Consider the following 19,745-nt stretch of genomic DNA (forward strand, 5'->3'; position numbering starts at 1 on the left):
GTTCTTGACTCTAACTTGTGTTCTGAAATGGAGGTCTCCTCTCCCCTCCCCTTCCTTTCCTCCCTCTTCTCTCCCCTCCCATCCCTTCTTCTTCCCTCTCCTTCCCCTGTCTCTTCCTCCTTATTTTGGCTCTATCTTCTAAAATTTGATCTCATGTAAATGAGGCTGGTCTCAAGCTCATACCAAGGCTGGTCTGAACTAATTCTCCTATTTTTGTCTCACAAGTGCAAGGATTACAGTCATGTATCATGGAGTATTCACCAGAGAAGACTGCTCAGACATGAGTTAAGGACAATAGAAAGTCTTTCTTAGCCAGCTGGTGACTACACAGAGTGTTCAGAATCCCAGTGTAGGCCCAAGCCTTTATCAAGATGAGCTTTTACACACATGCACACACATACACAAAACATGCCCTAGGTTGACATACTTCAATTAACAAAAACAGTTATCCAGAACAGGAATTACAAAAGCCAAAAAAGAAGGCTTGTACATTTAGAGATTTTCCCAGAATTATGGGATTTGATGGATTAGGTCTCTGTTTTAGTTTTGGCAGGTGCTGCTGTCTACGTGCTGAGTTTTATAGCTTGAATGGTACTTCCATCATGGAGTCAGTTGTGCTAAGGTCTCAAGGGCCTACTAAGGCCTGCAGTCCTTTTACAGTTCACCACAGAGGCTTAAATCAAAAAATTCTAGAAACAGTGATAATTGACTTTTCTTTTCATTTTTCCTAAATCAATACTGTCTTAGTTAGGATTTCTATTGCTGCAACAAAACACCATGACCAAAGAGCAAGTTGGGGAGGAAAGAGTTTATTAGGCTTACACTTCAGCATTGCTGTTCATCACTGAAGAAAGTCAGGACAAGAACTCAAAACTTGCTCAACCCACCCTCTTATAGAACCCAGCATCACCTGCCCAGGGATGGCACCACCCACCATGGGCTAGGCCCTCCTCCATTGATTACTAGATGAGAAAGTACCTTATAGCTGGATCTCATGAATACATTTCTTCCACTAAGATTCCCTTCTCTCTGATGATTCTAGCTTGTGTCAAGTTGACACATGAAATACCAACCTGTGTTTTCAACATTTTCTAAGTTAGGCTGCAGGAATGAGTAATCTCAGAAAATGGCATCACAAGCTTTCTTTCTAATTGCTTTAGCTGTCTCATATGTACTTGTGTCACAAGATCTCCATCATTATTGTATTAGTCATGGTTCCCTAGAGAAACAGAACTAATAGAATAGTCATGGGGTTTGAGTGAGTTACAGGTTATGGTTAGACTATTCCCCAAATGGTTATCTCCCAATGGAAAGACTACACAGTCAGTAGTTTTCAGTCCTCAGAAATGGATGTCTCAGATGGTTTTCAGTGTACACCAGAATCCCAAAGAAATAGATTCTAATGCCAGTGAAGGAATGAACTGGCCAGGGTGAGTGAGAGCAAGCAGGCAAAAAAAAAAAAAAAAAAAAAAAAAGAACTTCCTTATTCCATGTCCCTTATATAGGCAGTCACCAGAAAGTGTGGCACAGATTTAAGGTGGATCTTCTTACCAAAGAAAAGATCCAAATATAGGGTGAGTCTTTGTACTTCAAATGAAAGAAAGAAAGAAAGAAAGAAAGAAAGAAAGAAAGAAAGAAAGAAAGAAGGAAGGAAGGAAGGAAGGAAAGAAAGAAAGAAAGAAAGAAAGAAAGAAAGGAGGAAGGAAGGAAGGAAGGAAAGAAAGAAAGAAAGAAAGAAAGAAAGAAAGAAAGAAAGAAAGAAAGAAAGAAAGAAAGAAAACACCCTACACAGGTGTTCCTAGCTTATTGAAATTTAGATAATTCCAGATATTGTCAAGTTAACAAAGATATCCATCACCATTACCATTATCAGATGAATGGTAACAACAAGCCCAAAGGGGACTTGGCTGCGCTCAAGACAGTAAGGGAAGAATAATGACTAAAGGGAGAATCAATGCCCACAGCTTTTGGTCAAGGTTGGCATGTATTCCTTTCCTGTCACTGCCATTTGTCCAAGGACCATACATATCAAGGCAAAATCCAAACTCAAGAGTATGAAGTATGTATTCAAATATAAAAATGATGCTTCTGATGAGATATGTTATTATCAAAATAATCTTTTCCTCTTTCTTTCTCCCACCCCTCTTTCTCTCTCTTTGGTATGCAGAAATTTCATTGCTGCAATTATGACAAATAACATAAAAAGTACAAATATTTTATGCTAAATGCTTTTGGATTTTACTAAACTCTAAATTGATAGGTTGTTGTGTTATAGCCATATGTTTTAATTACTGCTAATTTGAATTAATGGGAACTGCATAATGGCACAAAAAGAAGTTCTACAGTTATTTGCTTAGAAAATATAGTGGGATTGCTTATCAATAAACTCATAGTCCACATTGTTAGCTATTTCTATTAAACATCAAGCAGCAATCAGTCATTTGACAACATACAAGTTCCATGTGCAGTAGACATGCTTATGCCTGCCAGAGAGCTGGCAAGTTCTATCTTATGTACATTTTTAACATTGTAAAAACAATCACCAAAACTATCTCCCAAAATATGGATTTTTTTGTAAAAAAGCAGAGTAAGTTGAAGAAAGCTGTATAACAATGAGTAACTCTAAATTGATTATTTCCAATTCCACCTATTAATTTCTCATTCCAAATTCAGAAATATACCTTTCATTTCTCATTCCTCACAGTCTCACTTTATCAAAATAAAAATTGAATTTACTAAAGTGCTAATATTTTTTAATGTGTGCACAAAATCATAAGAAAGATATTGGTCATTTTATCCTTTATAGATCCATATCATAAGTTTCAGAGACAGGTAGATCTCTACCCCAAAACTGAGATTAAAGTTTATATATATAATTTTTAATCATTTATTTGTTATTATTATATATTTCATATAAAATAACTCTCTCCCAAGAAAGGTTATTGTTTATGATTAAGGCAAACATTTCATAGGACTATGAGACACTCTAGGCTAATAATTTACAAATATTTCTCTAAATGAAGCAATAACTCAAATGATTCTCCAATATGCATGCTGGCTTCATCTATGACAGTACTATAAGCTTCACCAGACATACAGAAATGAGCTCATGTAATTATCCCTCCCCTTGTACTTTGAATTTATTTATCTTGACAGGCATTCCTTTGTTAATAACTTTTAGTGTAAGGAACAGTGTAGAGAGCAGAGGAAACCCTGAGTGAATTAAGTCCTGAGTGAATATGATTGTATATTGCAAACATAGGCACAACCATGACAGACAAGGACTCAGGCATTCTATGGGAAATTGGCAGAGACCAGGTTCAGAATTGAAAAAGACTTCTTCCTCTGGTGCAAGAAAAGTGCTTAAGGATGGACAGTTGTTTGGTGGGCAAAAACTGTCAACTGAAGCTCCTTCCTCTGTTACATTTATGGACTGAGATTGCTCACCTATATACACACCTCTCTTGGAGGTTAGCCAGACCCTTTGTTCTGGGTTGTACATAAACAACATCCTAGGGCCCAGGCTGCAGTGGTGGTAAGTAGCTGGGCAGCTCCATCTTCAATGCACAGAGCCCAAGACAGCAGCTTTTCTGAACTTATGTTTCTGTCATTTCTATAGTGTCTTTCCTTTCCTCATTCCCTCTCTGCACCTAGTCATGGTTCCAGGACCCAAGCCTTGTGGGACACTGCAGCATAGAGACCCCAGGGGGAAAGCAAGACATCTAAACACATGCGAAAATACATCTATTCACATGGTGGCTACTTGGGAGACCCATAATTTAATAATTTTACCATTTAAAAACTAAGAAAAGTTTAACTGAATGAATGTAGCATGAAACATTGCATTTCCCAGGGGTGGATAATTAGTCTCTGAATGTGTGGCTCACTGATGCATAAAATTAGTGTTACTGGTGTATTCTTCGGAGAGGTAGTAAGGTCTAGAGGGAGATTAAATCAGAAACAAATTTTAAAAAGATGTTGTTACTTAATAATGCAATATTTTTATTTTCAAAGACAAGTCTTCTCCTTAAGATGTATATGCAAATTTCCCACAATTTCTATGTAATATCCTAGAAATTAAAAGCCAGAAGACATTCTAGTTGGATAAAACTGTGGTTCAAAGGTCAACTAAAGCTGTATTTCATGGCACAGGCTTATCAGCCTAGAAACTAATAGGTGGAAGTAGAAGAATGAGGAGATAAAGGTAATCTTCATTAAAGAAATGAGTTCTGGGCCAGCCTGTGGTATATGAGCCTCTGCCTCTACATAAACAAGTAAATAAATAAGCCAATTAAATAAATAATAAACAAATAAATAAACAACAAACCAATGGATGACTCCAAGATGAGCTGCTCCCCCCCTTGCCTAAGCTGCCATCTCCTCTCAGCACCTCTTCCAGGGCTGTGCAGAAATTTTGTTTTCTAGGCATCACCTTTCTCACCAGGGAAGGTTTTGTTCTTGGTAAGCTTAACCTGTTCCTCTATTTCACCAGCATCCTGAGTGGTCACTAGTACCGCATTCTGAAGATGTTCCAGTATTCTATGCAATAACCCATTCATCCTGTGGTAAACTTCTAACAAAGTTGGCCCTCTTTATTTGCAGGTTTATATTTGTGGATCCCCTGCTTTGTTCAATTTAAAAGGATCCTTAGGGTTCTAGAGGTTGCTTGCAGACATGTGCTCAGAACTTGGAAAAGAGTGAGATATGGGGTCTCTGACACCCACATTCCATGCTGAGAAGAGGCTCTGTGTTCCTCCTTCAGGTCTTATGCAGTAAACAGCTGTTCTTTTGTGACTTGGTGCCTATGTCGTTAGTGTTCCCAAACATAAGCAGTTGTGATGTTCTTTACTGAGAAAAATCTGTGTGCTATTTGAATTTTATGTAGATGAGTTTGATTTCTGTTGCTTCAATCAGTGATTCCACAGTAAACACTAAATAGGGTATGGTGGTTTGAATAAGAATGGCCCTTATAGGCTCATGTTTTTGAATACTGGGTCTCCAATTTGGGAAGATTAGGAAGTGTGGCTTTGTTGGAGGAAGTGTGTCACTGGGGGCAGGCACTGAGCTTTCAAAGACTTGTACCATTCCCAATGTACCTCTTATTCTGCTTCCTTCTTGTTTTTGCTTCATCACCATGGACTTTAACCCTCTGAGACCATAAGCCCAAATAAACTCTTTCTTTTATAATTATCTTGGTCATAGTGTTTAGTCACAACAATAGAAAAATAATTAAGACATAAATTATCTTTAAATAAACACACACAGAAAAACAAGGTCACATGTTCATCTGTTGCCAGAAGCAGTGTTACCAGAAACTTCTCCTGGGAGCAACATTTCAAGAACACTCTGTGGTGGGTATTGTGTTCCCTGAAATATTGTGTGTTCCCTGAAATAAACATATCTGGGGTCAGAGAACAGACAGCCACTAGAACAAAGCCAAAAATGGTGGCTAGAAAATGGGAAGAGTAAGCCATAGCAGAAGTTGGGCAGTGGTGGTGCACACCTTTAATCCCAGCACTTGGGAGGCAGAGCTAGCTGGATCTCTGAGTTCAAGACCACTTTAGAAACAGCTAAGCATGGTGACCCACACCTTTAATCCCAGAAACCCAACCTTTAATCCCAGGGAATGGGGGCAGAAAAGGAAAGGTATATAAGGTGTGAGGACCAGGAACTAGTAAAATAAATCATGTAGTTAGATGAGCATTTGGCTGGTTAAGCGTTCAGGCTTTGGAGCAACACAGTTCAGCTGAGATTCATGTGGAGGAGGACTCAGAAGCTTCCAGCCTGAGGAAACAGGATCACCTGAGGAACTGGTGAGGTGAGATAGCTGTGGCTTGTTCTGCTTCTTTGATCTTCCAGCAGTCACCCCAATAACTGACCTCAGGTTTGTTCTTAACAAGAACTCTTTAAGATTCATGCTACAACACTCTGTGATTGTAGGAACTTCTGTGACTAGGTATAAATAATGGCAATCAATGTTTTTTAATCTGTACAATTCTCTCACTTAGTTGGCCTTCTTTCAGGGCATTTGGTGCACATTGCTATGCTCAAAGATGAAGTTAAAATTGGCATTAGAGACAGATAACAAGCCTATGTTCACGACCTATCAGTTTGAATGGAAATGTCCCCAAGAAGCTCATGTGATTGAGTAATTGGTCCCCAGATGATGGCACTTATTGGGAAGGTTGTGCAGCTTTTAGAATGCAGAGCTTTATTGGAGGAAGCAGGCTTCTGAAGTCTGGGTTTTGAGGTTTTACAGCTTGACTCTATGTTCTATTTATTCTCTACTTCCTGACTGCAACTGCAGTGTGACCTGCTGCCCCACTTTCTAATTCCATGCTTTCTCTGCTGCCATGTTTTACTAGATATATTGGACTAAATTCACTTGAACTGTAAGCCAACATAGACCCTTTGTCTCTTAAGTCACTTCTTGTTAGATATTTCATCACAGCAAAGAGAAAAATAACTACTATAGCACCATTTCAACGAACACACACATTATCCTTTCCCTTGGGTTAATTATCCACATTATTAATGGATCCTTCACAGAGTGCAGTCAGCTCTGACCTCACAAGCAGAGACACTGTCTTCAGAGTGGATTCCACAAGAAGTGGCCACTCAGCTGGAAACAAAACAGTGAAAACCATTAAATGGAGAAGAGAAAAGAATGCCAAAATATCTCCCCAAAAGGAATTATTTTACTTAACAAACCTGAGAAAGAAGAAAGAAACCACTCCTAAGGTTTTTGTTAATAGTCTACACTGACGTAAGGGTAAATGTCTGTTGTCTTTCAAACACAAAGGAATCTATACTGGAAAAAAAGAAATAACTTGTTGAAAATTAAATATCCACACTGATTCAAATAGAAAACACATTAATCTAGTGTGTGTGTGTGTGTGTGTGTGTGTGTGTGTGTGTGTGTGTGTGTGACTGGCATGTAGAAATCAAAGGACAACAGGGTTCTCGCCTTCCACTGTGTTTGGGATAGGGTGTCTTCTCTATTCTTCACTGCTGTACATACCAGACTAACTATTTGAGCTTTGGGCAATTCTGTCTACCTCACATTTTGCTACAACAGGGATTGCAGATGCGCACACCTATTCCTGTATTTTCATAGTTCAGGAGGTTTGCATGGCAAGTGTTTCATTCACTGAGCCATCTTTCTAGCTCTGGAAAAGCTTTTGATTAAACTTCCTGATTATTTTCTATTAATTATATGACTTTTCCCACTCTCCATCAGTCTTTGACCCAATTTAGTATTAGTTGAATATCATTCAATTGACTATAGACACATTTTAAGTTTTTTTGTTAGTTTCAAATCTGCCCTGATTCCCTTGTCTAAATTCCTTTGTTTCCAAGAAAACTAGCACCAAAGCGTCATCATAAGCATGTTGGCAAAATTGCTCAGATGTCTTCTGGAGTTAAATCACCAGAAAAACTAACAGATTAATTGTAGTCTGTATCAGCAAACTAAAAGTCAGATTAAGGTACTGTGATGAAAATCTGGTACAAAGATTGAAACAAGCAAGAAAGCAGTTAAGAATCTTAACATCAAAACTTAGAATGCTAGTCATACTAATCCTTCACCAACACCTGCAATCTGATATATTTAAGAATCTCATCCTATTGGTAACACACACACACACACACACACACACACACACACACACACACACACACCTCAATTTTCTAGAGTGGAAATATAAACCCTGAACCAAGAAGATCTGGTCCTTCTGTGTTCTGCCCTCTCTGCCCACAATCCCAATTCTGTAGACAGAGCTTGTGCTTGGACTGTGGTTAGCCTGGATCTTCTCATCTGTAAGATACAATGATAATATTTCATAGACTTGTTACAAAGGTTAGAAATATTATAATTGTCAAATAGTGCTATATATCCTACACTTTCAGAAAGTGTTGCCCTTTTCTCACTCCCTGTTCATCCATCTGTTGCTGGGCAACAATTTACCATGGAACTCAGCATCTTGGAACAACTCAGAGTTTGCCTAGCATCCTGCCTTCTGACATAGTGGCCAGGAATAATGCCCTGTTAACCAAGACTTGTCTGGCAGGGAGCTGCTTTCCAACTCCCTCAGTGGTTGTTGGGCAAATGCAGGTCCTTATTGACTATTAGGACTAGACTTTTTGTTTCTCAGCATCTGAACTTCTCCATTAGCTTTCAGAATATTCCAGAATTCCTAAAAGTAGTTGTCCAAGTGACTTAGAAGAGTCAGAAAGAAAGAATAGTAAAGGAAAGAGAAGATGAAGGGATGAAGGAGGAGGAGGGAGAATAGGAGGATGAAGAGGAAGATGATGAAGAGGAGGAGGAGTGATGGTATTTAAGATAGAAGCAGATGTATTTCACCACTAAATTACAGAAGTTTCATTCTCTGACTTCTCAGATTTCTGCTCATGACATCTGATACAGATGTGCATGCTAGGAAGCAGAGATGAAAGGCCTTCTAGAGAGGCTCCCTTTCTCTGTTCCCCAAAGATACTTCGGTTGTGTAGTAAGAATAAATGCTATCAAGAATGGAAAATATGAACTAAGAATGGTAACAGCAAAAAGGAATAGCGATTAGGGCTGCTCCCAAGAAATCAAGGGCAGTTCATCCATGTAAGTCACACAGAATTTCAAATTGTATATAATGTTCACATTAAAAGCCATGACATCATGTGAAACTCAAGTTCCCCAAGGCTCATTTACTTCTTTAAAATGGGGATGTCTGTAGCTTTACTTTCTGTGTCTCTTATGAAAATTGATGGCATTATTTAGGTAGATTGCTTGGGGCAGACTCCAAAAGTACCAAATTCCCCAGTTATTGGATATAAAGATGATCATGGATGCTTTGTTTGAATTTATGATTTTGGCTATTAATAGCACTATCACTGCAGAAGAAACAAAGGAACTGACCAGCATATATACATATATACTTGGGAAGGATCCAAGCAATGGCCTGATAGAATGCCCTGGTAAAGTTTGGGTTATGTGATAATCATATGCACTTTTCAATTGTTCTGTCAGGAGCAGGAATTCCATAGACCAAGCTCAGAATCTAAACATTAAAAAAAAATCTCATTTTCTAAAGCTTTATCTTCCCTGCTACTACTAGAGAAATTACCAAGTGGGTAAGGTTATTCAAATGACATAACCAGTATCACCTCTCTATTGCTATATTGCATTTTTGTTGAAAAGACAGCAATTATATAAAATACCCATCTTCTGAATAAAAATAACAGCCAAGCATGTGAGTTTAAAAATCTTAATTTCTTGTAACATTTACAATGCTATTTAATGGTAATTTTTACTGGGTTAACATTGTGTGTGAATGTGCGAGAGAGAGAGAGAGAGAGAGAGAGAGAGAGAGAGAGAGAGAGAGAGAGAGAGAGAGAGAAACAGACAGACTAGGAGGAAAAGGGAGAAAAAGAGGATGGAGGCAGGAAAGAGAAAGAAATAAAAGGAAAGACATAATTTTAATAGAGGACAGTGATGCTATTTAATCTTCTTATCAAGTGAGTTTCAAAATATGTTTAAAATTCTTACCACCCAACTTCCTTCTTGGCATATTTGGCTTTATGCTGAACTGAATTCAGAAGATCCTATTAATGAAGATGGTTTGAAGCGCGTGCATATTTATAATGGACGCCTTTGTTCTAGCACTTCTCCTGTGTCATAGACTAAGTCATTAATCAGTGGGTGCTGAAAAATAATTGTCTAGTTCTTAACAATTGTCTATTGTTGAAACATTTGGAATTTCAAGATAAAGATGTACAGGCTGCTCTAAAAAAATAGTTTAAGATTCCCCTTCATGGGACTGTGGACGTATTGTGGGAAAAGCAGAACAGCTGACCTGGTTTTAATGCATTTTTGAGTCTCCTCATTCATTGCCTATTTGAATAGTGCTGGAAAAGTCAACTTCATTAATGTCAGGAAATAATGATTTTGCATGTTTTTATTGAGCTGGCACAATTATTAAATGCTTAAACATCATAGAATTACTTAGCATTTAAAAATAGAAGTGTAGCATGTTAATAATCATGATGGCAACCTCTTGTCTACTTAGCATGATTTTTTGTGTGTAGTATTCCCATCCTAGATAACAGCTATAAATTAGAACCCCATATCTGAGTGATTGCTATTCAGCAAGAAATGTATGGCTGCATCATGCTGTTTTAGTGGCTTAAAATTAGATATCTTGCTCATTGAAAATGCTGTAATTTGAATTGTCAATAAATACATTTCATGCCATCTTATGTTATAACAAATTACCACTTAAATCTGTCAAGATAGAAGTATAACTCATAGCCTAATAAATATAAATTCCAAATTGAGAAAATGTACACTTTGATTTTTTTAATATAACTCAATTGAATGTAAATTTTCTTACAAGCCTGTGTATTTCCATAGTAAGAATTGGCACAGACAGTTATTAGTTTTGCTATAGAACTAAGGTATCATAATTAATGAATAGTATTAGCTGTTTTTTTTTTTAATTAGGTGAATTCTTTAGAACATAAATGTGTGTACGTGTGTGTGTGTGTGTGTGTGTGTGTGTGTGTGTGTGTGTGTATGTGTGCTCACATACATGAATGAAGGTGCCCATGGAGGTCAAAGGCTTAGATTACACAGACTCAGGTCCTCTGCAAGAGCAGTTTACAATCCCAATCTCTTTAACTTATTCATAATAAATTTATATTTCCGGGAAGCTTTTAATTCCACAATTTTCTTATCCATGACTATTCTGATGGGCATCTAAACTCATTCACAGCTCTGTCTGTTACACTAGAAACTTCTATAAACATGTATGTACAAGTCTTAGGAGGGGCATAAGCATTCATGTCTATGGGCAAATACCTAGAAGTGAGGTGGCTCCATCTTATGGCAGGCATACATTTAACATTTGAAGAAGTTGTCAAACATGCTTTACAGACTCCACTGTCCCCTGTGGCTGCTTACTGAAGCCACGGTCAACCCCACAGTGTTCTTCAACATCGTGGCTGATGGCGAGTCCCTGGACTGAGTCTCCATCAAGCTGTTTGCAGACAAAGTTCCACAGACAGCAGAAAACTTTCCTAGTCTGAGCACTGGAGAGGATGGATTTTTGGATATAAGGCTTTCTCCTTTCACCAAGTTATTCCAGGATTCATGTGCCAGAACGATGACTTCAGAAGCCATACTAGCACTAGCCACAGGTCCATCTACAGGGAGAAATTTGAGGATGAGTATTTTATCCTGAAGCACACAGGTCCTGACATCTTGTCCAATGCAAATGCTGGACCAAACACAAATGCTTCCCAGTTTTGTTTTTGTTTTTTTTTTTTTTTCTTTCTTTTTCCTTTTTAAAAAATCTGCACTGCCAAGACTGAGTGGCTGGCAAACAAGTGGTCTTTGGGAAGGTGAAAGAAGATGTGAGCATCCTGGAAGCCATGGAGCATTTGGGATCCAGGAATGGCAAGACCAGCAAGAATATCACCATTTCTGACTTTGGACTACTAAGGGTTTTTTTTTTTTGACTTGCACACATTTTATCCACCAGACCATTCCTTCTGTAGCTCAGAAGAGCACCCCACCCCATCTGCTCACAGTCCCCATTAATCTCTGCTCTCATTGAAGTTCTTTCAGTTTCATATTTTCCTCATTCCCTTCCAAGTCCAGCTGGAGTTAAGCTTATGACCATGAACAAAAACTAAATAAGAAAAAAGAAAAGTTGCTGAACTGTTTTTCACCAGGTTGTATCATTCCTATTGCCCAGATATAGAGCCGATAGTTCTCATCTCCCTGAAGTCTGTCATCATAATAATTGTGTTATGAAATTTCATTTCGATTGCAATTTTTACTTTAAAAGTGACAAAGGATGATGAATCTATTTGTGTGTGTGTGTGTGTGTGTGTGTGTGTGTGTGTTTTGACATCACATAGTGGAATTTATATTTAACAATTATACTCAAAAATGTGTTGTTTATTTTCTTGTTAGTTGATTCTGAGAGTTTTTAAAATATATTATAAACGTGAGTTCTTTGTCAAATATGTGATTTAAAAACATCTTATTTTAGTCTGTGGCTTGTCATCTCCAAATGGTCATTTTTAAGTAAAATAATTTACTGTGATGAACTTCAGTTTAATTTTTGGAATTCAGATGATCTGTATAAGTTTTTATAAAGCAGTATTGTTAAGGTGACAGTGATTCCAAAATTAAGCTGTAGCTCCAGTCTCACCTTAATGAAAGCTCCATCATGCCTTTTAGTAAAAGTCTTCAAGCAAGTTTCTGAAATTTCTATGGCAATGTAAAAGATTTGGAACTTAAAAAGCAACTCCAAAAAAGATATAATTTTGGAGAATAATTCTACTTGATTTCAAAGTTAACTCTACAGTTATGCTAAATGAGTCAATACTGAAGTACACCAAGCAGATAAAAGGTGCATTCAAGTGCATACACACACAAACACATGTACACATGTATACACACATACACACATATACACACGAATACACAGGGACAAACAAAGCACACATGCACCTTAAATTTAAGACATTTACAAAGAATTATGCTGAGGAAGAAGTATTTTCAACTAATTGTGCTGGAACCATGAGAGAGCCACATGGAAAAAGAGAACTTTGATCTCTCATACACTCACAACACACACACACACACACACACACACACACACACACACACACACTCACACACCTCAAATAGGAATTGATCTAAGTATAACACCAGGTAAGCAAACTCCTAGAAGAAAGCATGAGACCAGGTTTGCAATTCTTGGTAGGCAAAACTTTTCTTGCACTCTTTATACAAATTGTCAAGAACCTCTGTACCTAAGCACAGAACTTCAGTAAGTGTTTGGGTTTGGCAACATGATACAGACCAGTGGTTCTCAACCTTCCTAATGCTTCAATCCTTTAATATGAATCCTCATGTTGTGGTGACCCCCAACCACAAAATTATTTCTCTATTACTTGCTAACTCTATTTTTGCTGTCATGAATTGGAATATAAATATCTGATATGCAACCCCCATGGGGATTCTGACCCACATGTTGAGAACCATTGAAATAGAAATATAACTTTAGACATCAGGAGTGAGAAGGAGTTGGAGTGGAGGAACACAAGAGAATCCAGATATCAGGTTGTAACATTCTGACTAAACCAACACAGCTGGTTATTCCATGGTGGTGGGTGTCTCTGGAATGCCTGGGAATGGCTGGATCATAGAGTTGGGATTTTGTTTGTTTGTTTTTATTTGTTTGTAGAGGAAAAAGCGAGAAATTTTTAGAGCAGCATTGTTACCTGTTGTTCTCACAGTGTGACACCCTCTGTTTCCATCTGTTTTAGTTAGGTCTGCCTTACAGTTAGTCATTGTGAAGATGAGGCTTCAGGGTGGTATGGCATAGGTGCTGAAGGAGAGCTAGTGCATCACAAGGACATCGAGCTTTCTGATGAACTCATTCCTGTCCCAGGGTGATGCCTAGACAGCTAGAAGACACAGAACCAACAAGGAAATGTCCCACAGCTCTGATAAGCAACTGAATGAGACTAAAAGAACCAGTGGGGTCAAAAGATTCAGAGACAGTGTAAGTAGAATGAAAGTGAGTAAGGACTTGGCAAAAATAACAATGGGCTAGAAGGATGTGTAGGAAAACTGGCCGGCAAATATCTAGGAGATACAACATATTGTAGTTGGGTTTTATGTTTCTATAACTTGTAAATATTTAATGTATAAAGTACTGTAGGATTATTTAATATATTGAGAACTGAGGGTAGATATTGCAGTGTACCTTTTACAAACATTAAAGAGATATTTTGAAGGCAGCAGAGGTGTACATCCTTTCTCCTATATAGAACACCATTTTGTAAAAGTAAGGAACAAAATATTTTTTCGTCTAGGATTATTGAAGGTGTTATTTTATAATAATCAGAGAAGCTTGTTAATAAATTTGGAAATTTCCAGCAATTCTAATGGGTTTTGGAATGAAGGGTTTAGAAATTATTTTCTATATTAGTATAGTAGTTACAGGTTTTTATACTTGAAAATGACTTTTATTTATGTGATCACCATTCATGCTTCATTTCTCCCATGAATGGTTATTATAATCTATGTTTACCTCATATCATCATGTAAGTTAGACTATTTTAATGGGTTTAACTTCCTAGACCTGTGACATTCTTTGTATTGAATCAAGTTGTGTTTTGGCCATCATCCATCTTAACGCATTCAACAGAAGGAGAAGTAAACACAGCATTTTGGATGAAATGATAAGGACAGATTTAAGTGATGTAGACTTTCAACATCTGTTCTGCTTTACACACATATTATAAAGCACTGTTCTTTTCCTTAAGCCTTCCTAATCATTGTTTTTCTCCAGCCATAGTATGTTTTGTTGCTCGACACTCTCAGGTCCTTGTGAACTTGATGAGGACTAGGAACAGGCACTGCTTCTTATCTTTATTTCACCCCAGGAACATTCCAGTCACATGGAACCTAAGGATGCAATCACTTCTGAGGTTATACAAATAGAACTGGAAAGCTTCGAAGGACATTCAAGAGAACGTATCTGCGGTGGTTTGAATGAGAATGGCCTCCATGGGCTCCTCTTGGTGAACTGTTTAGGAAGGTTTGGCCTTCTTAGAGGAGGTGTGTCAATGCGAGTGGAGTTTGAGGTTTTAAAAGCCCACTCCATGCCAAATCTCTCTCTCTGTCTCCTGTCTGAAGATCTGGATGTAAAATCTCAGCTACTGCTCAGGTGCTATGTCTGCCTACCTGCTGCCATGCTCTCCACAATGATTGTGGACTAACCTTCTGAAACTGTAAACAAGCCCCAAGAAAATATTTTCTCCTATAAACTGTACTGATCGTGGTGTCTCCTCACAGTAGAACGGTAACTAAGACACTATCTCAAGGCTTCATTATAGAGATAAGGATGCTGAGATTTTATGGGATGATTGATGCAATGCATAATTCCTTTACAGATGGGTAAGTTATCCAAATATCATAAACTGAGAATTAGTGCTCTTTGAGTCAGCCTTTGAAAGATCAACATAACATTTGTGATATTTGTGAGTGTCCCTGCGGACTAGGTGCTTTCTCACATACTTTTGATAAACAATGGTCCTTTATTCTTTTGCAAGATAATCTCATGTAATCAAGATCACAGCATTTGTAGAGATATTCATATAATATACATAGAAAAGAAATTCTAATATACAGAGAAAAAAATCAGCTCAGTAAGCATTAGCAAAGTTGATGGCAGGCATTTGCTTCAGTTAAAACACTCCCAGATCAAAGGTTATGTGGCTGGGTTGGTGACCCAATCCTCTACTAGAAGTCTTGCTTCCTTACAGGAGATGGCCAGTGCAGGCTCCATATCTCCCATTGCTAGGAGTCTTAGTGAGGACCACCCTCATAGATTCGTGGGAGTTTCCATTGCACTAGGTTTCTAGCTCTTCCTCAACATACCCCTTAATTCCAGTTGTCTCTTTCAGTAATTTCTCCCTCCATCCTCCCCACACTTATTTGTTCTGCCTACAAGATGTTCTGGGGGTAAAGAAGGCTCAGAAATTGGGAGAGTGGCCAACCAATGACTGGTCCAGCTTGAGACCCATGCTAAGAGGGCACCCACCTCTGACACTGCATAGAGGGCCAGGACCCAGAGGCTGATTAGCCCAGAGACCTAGGATAGGACCAAACCCAACTGGCAAAAAAAAAAAAAATCAATCAAATGATTCCTGATGATGTTCTGCTATCTCATGGACTGGTTCCTAGCCTAATTGTCTTCAGAGAGGCTTCACTCAGCAACCGAGGGAAACAGATACAAAGACCCACAGTCAAAGATTAGGTGGAGGAGCTTGGGGAATCCTGTGGAAGAGGATGAGGAAAGATTGTAGGAGGCAGAGGAGTCAGGGAAGAAAACCCAGACTCAACTAACCTGGATTCGTAAGGGCTCATAGAGACTGAACTGACAACCAGGGAGGCTGCATGGGAGTGACCTAGGCCCCCTGCATATATGTTAAAATTTTGTAGTTTATTCTTTTTGTGGGACTCCTAACAATGGGATCAGGGGCTCTCTGAATCTTTCAACAGCTTTTGGGACCTTTTTTCTCATACTAGGTTGCTATGTCCAGCCTTAATCTGAGGGGAAGTGCCTAGTCTTATTGTAACTTGATATGCCCTATTTGGTTCATATCCATGGGAGGCCTTCTCTTTTCTGAAGAGAAACAGAGAAGAGTGGATGGGAAAAAGAGGAGGTTGGAGGGAGGGACTCAGAGGAGAGGAAACTGTGGTCTGGATGTAAAATAATAATAATAATCATAATAACCATAATAACCACTTCCAGATCATGTGGGCACCAACTCTCACAAAAGACTGATGGATTCTGAGGATGGGCAGACATTCTCTTCAGCTATGTGCCCACTGATGAGCCCACTATGCTCCAGTAGACAATTATAAACCCATGGCCATACAAAAGACAATGGTTAAACAAAACAGAAATACATAAGTCTGAGAAAGGGACTTGTGGATGCTGATACTAGGATAGAAGCAAGCTAAGAAATGCCAAGGGTTATGGTAATCAGAATATAACATATCAATATGTGAAGTTATTAAAGACAGTTTTAATAGATGATAATTAAAAAGAAACCAAATCCCAAATCACCAAAATTAACATTGAAATACTCAGCTGTATTAATGGAAACAGGGTGCAAGTTAATTCAGATATACTTTGAATCAAATGTAAAACTTTACTTGAAGAATACAGTCAAGTTTATTGGTAATGTCTCTTTTAGAGAAAACATTATCTTGTCAACATTTTTGCATTTTTCTGGTCAAATTAAAGTTAGTTCTGATATGTCAAAATAAAAATGTCTGGTCTAGGTAAACTAATTTTAAAGTGTTCTACATAGTAACTCACAAGATAGGAAAGTAATGAACATATAATATCTTAGAAAATAGGTAGTATTCTTCCTGTCATGGTGTGTTAGTTAGGGCTTCTATTGCTGTGAAGAAACACCATGACCACAGCAATTCTTACAAAGAAAAACATTGAATTGGGCATAGGTAGAACAGGTACTCACTACAGGGGTGACTTACAGTTTCAGAGGTTTAGTCAATTATCATCATGGTGGGACATGGTAGTGTGCAGGCAGACATGGTGCTGGAGAAGTAGCTGAGAGTTCTACATCTTGATCTGCAGGCAGCAGAAGGAATCTGTGTTTAAACTAGGCATAACCTGAGCATAGGAGATCTCAAAGCCTGCCCCTACAGTGGCACACTTCCTCCAACAAAGCCACACCACCTAATAGTGTCACTCCCTATGAACTTATGGGAGCCATGTACATTCAAACTACCACACAGTGATCTAAATCTACAGAATTTGGGGTTGTCACATACAGCTGGTTGGAATTCAATAAACACAATTATTCTACCTATAAACCACAACATTGGAGAGCCTACATTTAGAAAGGCTAGAAAGGTTATTGCTAAATGCATTGATATTTGCTAGATGTGTTGGTATTTGTTATAAAATTAGAATAAAACAACTTTATAGGCAGAATTTCATGACGTCTACAGTCTTCAGTATTGGCTACTTTTCTCTTTGCTGTGATAAAGTGTCTGACCAAAAACATCATACTGGAGAAAAGGTTTATTTTGGCTCAAAATGTGAGAGGACACAGTTTATCACAGCAAGGAAGACATGGTAACAGGAGTATGAAGTAACTTATTTACCCTGCACCATAGATAAGTGTGCTAGCTAGATTAATGTCAACTTTATGCAAACTATAGTCACCTGAGAGAAGAAAACCTCAACTGAGAATGTGCCTCCATTAAGATTCAGCTGTGAGACAGCCTGCAGAGCATTTTCTTAATTAGTGATTAATAGGGAAAGGCCCAGCCCATTGTGCGTTGGGACCATCCCTGGGCTGGTGGTCCTGGGTTCTATAAGAAAAGCAGGCTGGGTCAGATCAGGCTTTCTCTCAACCATTGCCAGCCAACCACCCTAATGGTCGTGCTGGAACTCTCATCTAATAACTGATGGAAGTGGATGCAGAGATCCTAGGCCAGGCCCCAGGAGGAGCTCCATGACTCCAGTTGTCGAGAAAGAGGAGGGACTGTAAGAGTGTGAATTGTTGAGACCAAGATTGGAAAAGCACAGGGACAAATAGCCAAATGAATGGAAGCACATGAATTATGAACCAAAGGCTATGGAGCCCCCAGCTGGATCAGGCCCTCTGGATAAGTGAGACAATTGAATAGCTTGAACTGTTTGGGAGGCACCCAGGCAGTGGGACCCAGGCCTGTCCTTAGTGAATGAGCTGGCTGTTTGGAACCTTGGGCTTACACAGGGACACTTTGCTCAGGCTGGAAGGAGGGGACTGGACCTGCCTGTACTGAATCCACCAGGTTTAAATGAATCCCCAGGGGAATCTTGGCCCTGGAGGAGATGGGAATGGAGGGGAGGGGCAGGGGGGAAGGTGGGATGGGGGTGGGAGTGGGGTGGGATGGGGAGGACAGGGGAACCTGCTGTGGATATCGCTCTATAAAAATAAAATGCTGTTTGGCCAGTGGCCAGGCAGGAAGTATAGGTGGGACAAGAGAGAAGAGGATTCTGGGAAGTAGAAGGCTGGGAGGAGACACCGCCAGCCGCCACCATGAAAAGCAACATGTAAAGACACTGGTAAGCCACAAGCCATGTGACAAAGTATAGACTAACAAAAATGGGTTAATTTAAGATAGAAAAGGTAGATAACAAGCAGCCTGCCATGGCCATACAGTTTGTAAGCAATATAAGTTTTTGTGTGCTTTCTTGGTTGGGTCTGAGCGACTGTGGGACTGGCAGGTAAGAGATTTGTCCTGACTGGGCCAGGCAGGAAAACTCAAACTACAAATGGCACCCAATGTGTTGGCAAGAATTTCCACCTAAAACCTGAGAAAAAAGATTCTAAAACAGAGCTAAAAAGAACTTCCTAATTGTCTCTCTCAAGTTAGTGGCAGCCTGCCAGTTTGAGCTACTGTGGCGGGTTTCTGGCGTGTGCATCTGACCTGCAATGTGGCGGGAATGAGGAATCTATAAGCGACACTTTACTCTGCTGTGTGGTGGATTTAGCCTTTGCTAGTTAAAAAAAAAAAAAAGATTTCTGGGCTATGCGCTGTTTTAATAGAACTGCTTCTGATAGTTGATGGTACACATGGCTCCAGACTCAGAGCTGGTGGTAAACTGAACCACCGCCATGTTGGGAAGCAGAGGTGGGCAGAGCCAGCAGCCACAGAGGCGTTTCAGTCTTACAAAGATGGATATTACACAGAGAATCTGGTTTGTCTTGTCTTTGGGACTTTTAACTGCAGAAAAAGATTTGATCGTAAAAACTGTTGAGTTAAATAAATATGTAAATTTTAAAGGTAACTTGAGTTCAAAATTTGGATATAAGGATATGTTGCTTTGGAAAAGAGTCTCTGCTTTTGCTTTCACAGAAAGCCAGAGGCTGTGGATTTGTTCCAGATTAAGATACATCAGGTTTGATCAGCCAAGACCACCTGAAAGGTCTCCAGTGACACCATGGCCCAGATGATCCGACATCCAGAATGCTTTCAAGGCAACTGACTCAGAGGTTCACCCTAATGGTCTACCCCATAATCCTAAAATTTTCTTTGTGTCCCCATAAGAAACAGCGCCCCCCTCCAGCAGGAAGTAGTAAGAGAAACTATGTCCAATTTCCCAAAATCATCAAGCTGGCTTTGGAGATGGAATTGG

General features: G+C 39.0%; 1 pseudogene; it reads left to right on the top strand.

Annotated features, from left to right (window-relative positions):
- Nucleotides 1-10,916: 10,916 nt before the first annotated feature.
- On the top strand, nt 10,917-11,511 carry LOC118584585 (annotated as a pseudogene).
- Nucleotides 11,512-19,745: the final 8,234 nt, after the last annotated feature.

The sequence above is a fragment of the Onychomys torridus genome, chromosome 5 (genome assembly GCF_903995425.1).
Source record: "Onychomys torridus chromosome 5, mOncTor1.1, whole genome shotgun sequence".
Lineage (NCBI taxonomy): Eukaryota > Metazoa > Chordata > Mammalia > Rodentia > Cricetidae > Onychomys > Onychomys torridus.